Source organism: Martes martes (genome assembly GCF_963455335.1).
Source record: "Martes martes genome assembly, chromosome: 7".
NCBI classification, from domain to species: Eukaryota; Metazoa; Chordata; class Mammalia; order Carnivora; family Mustelidae; genus Martes; species Martes martes.
Window position 1 is genome coordinate 141827041 of NC_137894.1, and position 6000 is coordinate 141833040.

Below are 6000 nucleotides of genomic sequence, written 5' to 3' on the forward strand. Positions count from 1 at the left end.
TGTGGGTTTTTTGATAGCCCAGTTTACATCCCATGTTTGTTCATTCACCAGGTATTGTTTGGGGTCCGTTGTATGTCAGCAACGTACCAGGTTCTAGGGTTGCTGTGGTCCCAGTCCCTGCCCTCAGGGAGCTTTCTAACCTGAGAACCAGCCTGTGCAGGTATAGGGGTTGCTTTACCTCAGTTTTCAGGACTGGCTTTGAGACTGCGGTGGGGAAGATGGGATAAGGATAGTCTTCCTGAAGGGGTGGCCGGTAAGTAGCTTTCTTAGGTTTAAGTTATTTTGTAGCAATCTTGTCTTTTTCAATAGAATCTGTGCCTCTACTGGATTTGTTTTCCAGTCCTCTCCTAGAAAGGTAACACTTCTGAGTCTGGGGAAGTACATCTTATATTAGCTTCTGTATAGATTGGACAGGATGGCTACTGGAACTGGGGAAAAAAAAGGAAGGAAACAGCATGAGGAAGCGCAGTTGATTGAGCTTGGAAACATGAAGGAAAGATCAGATAACAGTTATACCTATAATGAAAACAAGCTTTGGTTCAAGCGTGGAGAGATTTCTAGATATTGCAAAGCACAAGGAGCTTGGTAGAATCGCGAGGGAGTAGTTAACAGTTCCACGAACTGCTGAGGGAGAAGAGAGCAATTGTTCAAAGTGTGTGTTCATTTGAAACGAATGTATTATTTGGGCCTGGGCTTAAGAGACCAGTGAACTTTTGCATAATGGTGGCTGCAACTGAGGTAACGTGGTCTTGTATTTTGGGTTGTCGTCCTTGGGGAATCCTGGCATAGTGTTTTGAGAGCTCAGTTGAACAGATAGTGGTTGAGGGCTGATTGTACTTGACACTGGTGGTCTTTGGAAGCACCGCAAAGCATACAGACGAGAAGGCCATGGGTGCAGACTACGAAGAGTCCATTAGAGAAGCTGGAAAACGAAGGATGGGCTGCTGTGTGATAATGAGGCACGGAATGTTCTCTGAGAGCTGAGAAAAACCAACCAAGGATCAGAGGCAGTCTGTGAAGGTGTCCTAGGGGAGAACTAGTTCTTACAGTGTGTGTGTTGGAGGGGGCGGGAAAGGAGGAGGGGGGTCTTTGCAAAGACCTACAGGTCATGGCGTGTTCAGGGACTGTGGCAGGAAGCCCTTTGCAGCTGCAGTGTGGAGTGTGTGGAAGAAAAGAGTGGCCTGGCATCAAGCTAGACACAGACCATTCGTTTTTCTAAAGCTTTATTTATTTGAGAAGAGAGAGAGTGCGGGGGAGGGGCAGAGGAAAGAGTCGCAAGTAGACGCCACACTGAGCCCAGACCCCAGCGTGGGGCTCGATCTCACCACCTCGAGATCACGACCTGAGCCGCAACCAAGAGTCGGATACTTAACTGACCACCACCCAGGTGCCCCCAGACGATTTTTTAAAAATGTTCTCCTCCCATGCTTTCGTCTGGCTAGCCAGTGACAGATATGGCAGCAGGGAAGTAATAAAATTTAATCTGGAAGTTAAATGACTGCTTCAGTCTCATTACGCTCAGCCATGAAATTTAACACTTGAAAGAATGATAGATGTTGTGGCCAGACTTTAAGAATAGACTATACAACAGGGACATTATTGTCTTCCTAGAGACTTGGGAGACAGTCCTTAAACCATCTGAGTTGTAGAGTGCTTGGGAAACTCATGGTTCCTGTAGTACTAAGTGAATGATTTAGACTATGTATTGATGGCCTTGCTCCAGTTTTGAAAAACTACCCACCGAGGTGGCATTAGGCTGCTGTCGGTCAGCATGAAGATCCGCTGACCCCCTTGCAGGTGTAGGGGATTGATGGTAGGTACGCCTGGGGGAGGGAAGCATCCTGTCTAGAAGAATGTTGCAGAGTGGCATCTTGTCTTTTTAATGGAAATATTTGTGACCAAGGAAGCACTATTGATTTTAAAGATTGGATGGGGAATATTCTTTTGCAGTAAGACCTGAAGTTAACATTGTATTATTCATTTAGCAAGTCTTTATTGAGTATCTACTCTGTGCCAAAGATATTGTTAGGTTATTAGGGTTTACATTTGTTGCTTATATTTTCACGAGTGATGATCATTAACCTGCTTAGCAAATAAAGGGACTAAAGCTTGTGATGAGAATATGAAGGATGTACACATGGTGACATGACAGAGAGGAGGGGCCATAGGACTGGACGCCATGCTCAGGGAGGCCCTTTGTGAAGCCAGGTTTGTGAGTGAGAGGAAAGATCACTGGAGTAAAGGGAATAGAGGCCTGAGTAGGGAGAGAATGGGTCAGTGCTGCAGGAGCTTGACAGACAGGTTGGGAGGGACAGGTATGTAAGGGACGGAGCCAGGAAGGCTGGCCCCGCTGAGCCTTATGTAGGCCACTGAAAGGCATTGGGTTTTTCTGGGAGCACTGGGGAACCCCTGAGGAATTTTGAATCAGATGGTAGTATGAGACCTACCCGTTTCTCTTTCGAAGAACTCTTAAAAAAAAATAAAAAAAGACTTTCTTCAAAGCAGTTTTAGGTTCACAGGAAAGTTGAAGAGAAGGTGCAGATTTCTCATATATCCCTGCACATGCTTAGTCTCCCCCAGTATCAACATTAGAACATTTGTTACAATTGACAGACCTACACTGACACATCATAATCAACCAGAGTCCCTCATTTACTTTTGGGCTAACTTTTGGTGGTGCACATCCTGTGGGTTTGGATGAATGTATAATGACATGTGTCTGTCATTATGGTATCAGTATTTTCGCTGCCCTAAAAGTCTGTGCTTTTGTTTATTTAGTTTATTAGTCCCTTCCCCTCCCTGCACAGCCCCTGACAGCCATTGATCTACTGCCTCCATAGTTTTGCCTTCTCCTGAATGCTGCATAGTTGGAATAATACAGGATGTAGCCTTTTCAGATTGGCTTCTTTCACTTAGTAATATGCATTTAAGGTTCCTCTCTCTCTTTTCATGGCTTATAACCCATGTCTTTTTAATACTGAGTAATAGTCCATCGTCTGAATATACCATCGTTTATTTATACATTCACTTACTAAAGGATATCTTAGTTGCTTACAAGTTTTAACAATTATGAATAAAGCTGGTATAAATATCTGGGTGAAGGTTTGTATATGAACATAAGTTTGCAACTCTTTTGGCTAAATACCAAGGAATGTAATTGCTGAATGATGTAATAAGATTATGTTTAGATTAGTTTTTTTTTTTTAAGTAGGTTCAATGCCCAGTATGGAACTCAAACTCACGACCCCAAGATCAAGAGTTGCATGCTCTACAGACTGTGTCAGCTAGACACCCCAGATTGTTTAGTTTTGTAAAAACAAAACAAAACAAAAACATTATCTGCCAAAGTGACTGTACCATCTCACATACCCACCGGCAACAAATGAGAGTCCCTGTTGCACCACATCCTCACCAGCATTTGGTGTTGTCAGTGTTGGGGATTTTGGCTGTTCTGATAGGCATGTACCTCATTTTAATTTTCATTCCCTGATGACATCTGGTGTAGAACACCTTTTCATATGCTTGTTTGCCATCTGTATATCTTCTCTGGTGAGGTGTCTATTAGGTCTTTGGCCCATTTTTAAATTGGGTTGTTTCTTATTGTTGAGTTTTAAGAGTTCTTCGTATATTGTGGGTAGCAGCCCTTTGTCAGATGAGTCTTTTGCAAATATTTTCTCCCAGCCTGACTTGTCTTCTCATTCCCTTGAGATTGTCTTTTGCAGAGCTTTTTAGTTTTAATGAAGTCTAGCTTATCAATTATTTCTTTCATGAATCATGCCTTTGGTGTTGTTTCTAAAATGTCATCACCATACTCAAAGTCATCCATGTTTTCTCTTGTGTGTTTTTTAAAGATTTCATTTATTTATTTGAGAGAGAGAGTGAGAGAGAGAACAAGCAAGAGAGCACAAACAGGGTGAGCAGCAGAGGGAAAGGGAGAAGCAGGCTCCCTGTTGAGCAGGGAGCCGGGACATGGGACTCAATCCCAGGACCCCAGGATCACTACTGAAGTCAGACATTTAACCAACTGAGCCACCCAGACACCCCTCTCCTATATTTTCTTGTAGGAGTTTTATAGTTTTGTACTTTACGTTTAAGCCTGTGATCCATTTTGAGTTAATTTTTGTGAAGGGTATAAGTTCTGTGTCTAGAATTTTTTTTTTTTTTTTTTTTTTTGTATGTGGATGTCCAGTTGTTTCAGTACTGTTTGCTGAAAAGACTGTCCCTACTCCATTTATTGCCTTTGCTGCTTTGTCAAGAATCAGTTAACTATATTTGTGCCAGTCTATTTCTGGGCTCTCTCTTTTGTTCTGTTGGTGTATTTGTTCTTTTGCCAGTACCACACTGTCTTGATTACTATAGCTTTATAGTATGTTTGGCAGTCGGGTAGTATCAGTCTTCTAGCTTTGTTCTTCTCCTTCTATTGTGTTGGCTATTCTGGTTCTTTGCCTCTCTATATAAACTTCAAAATAGTTTTGTTGATATCCACAAAATAATTTGCCTGAGATTTTGATTGGGATTGCATCAGATCTGTAGAGCAAATTGGGAAGACTTCACATCTGGACAATATTGAATCTTCCTGTCCATGAGCATGGGATATCTTTCCATTTATTTAGTTCTCTGATTTTGTTCATGGAAGTTTTGTAGTTTTCCTCATATTGGTCTTATAGATATTATGTTAGATTTATATTTAAGTATTTCAGTTTGGGCAGTGCTAAAGTAAATAGAATTGTGTTTTTAATTTCAAATTCCATTTGTCATAGCTGGTATATAGGAAAGCAGTTGGCTTTTGTATGTTAAGTTGTATTATAACCTTGATACCATTGCTTATTAGTGTCAGGAGTTTTTTGTTGATTCTTCAAGACTTTCTACATAGATGATCATGTCATCTGCAAACAGCGTTTTATTTCTTTCTTCCTAAACTGTATACTTTTTATTTCTTTTTCTTGTCTTATTGCATTAGCTGAAACTTCCAGTATAATGTTGAAAAGGAGTGGTGACGTGAGATCTTTCCCTTGTACCTGATCTTCATGGGGAAGCTTTGAGTGTCTTATCATTAAGAATGATGTTAACTGTTGCTTTTTGTAGATATTCCTTGTCAGCTTGAGGAAATTTCTCTCTATTCCTAGTTTACAGAAGTTTTTAGGATGAATGGGTGTTGGACAGCTGTTTCTTCTCCTTTTCCTCCCTTTTTTTAAAGAGATATAGTTTACATACCATATAATTTACCCATTTAAAGTGTACAATTCAGTGGTTTTTAGTATATCACAGAGATATGAAACCATCACTACAATCAATTTTTTAAATTTTAAATATTTTTTTATAATTTTTTATTTTCTAATGAACATATAATGTATTATTAGCCCCAGGAGTACAGGTCTGTGAATCACCAAGTTTACGCACTCACCATAGAACATAACTTTCCCAATGTCCTTAAAGAACTTTGTCATTACTCTCAAAAGAAACCCCATACCATTTAGCAGTCACCCCCACTCCCATCCTAGGCAGTGACTGATTTACTTTTTGTTTGTATAGGTTTGCTTATTCTGAGCATTTCATATAAATGGAATCAATATGTGGTTTTGTGTGTCTGTCTTCTTTCACTTAGCGCCATGTTTTCAAAGCTCATCATGTTGGAGCATGTATCAGAACTTCACTCCTTTTTATTGATTCATATTCCATTGTATGGATATACTGTTATTTCGATGGAAAATTGGTATTTTTTAACATTTTTACCTTTTTTTTAAGATTTTATTTATTTGACAGACAGAGATCACAAGTAGGCAGAGAGGCAGGCAGAGAGAAGGGGGGAAACAGGCTCCCCACTGAGCAGAGAGCCCAATGCAGGGCTCGATCCCAGGACCCTGAGACCATGACCTGAACTAAAGGCAGAGGCTTAATCCACTGAGCCACCCAGGCGCCCCTAAACATTTTTACTTTTATTACCTTCATAATATTTTTGTGTAGTCATATGTCTATATGTGTTAGTGTGTATGTATTGCT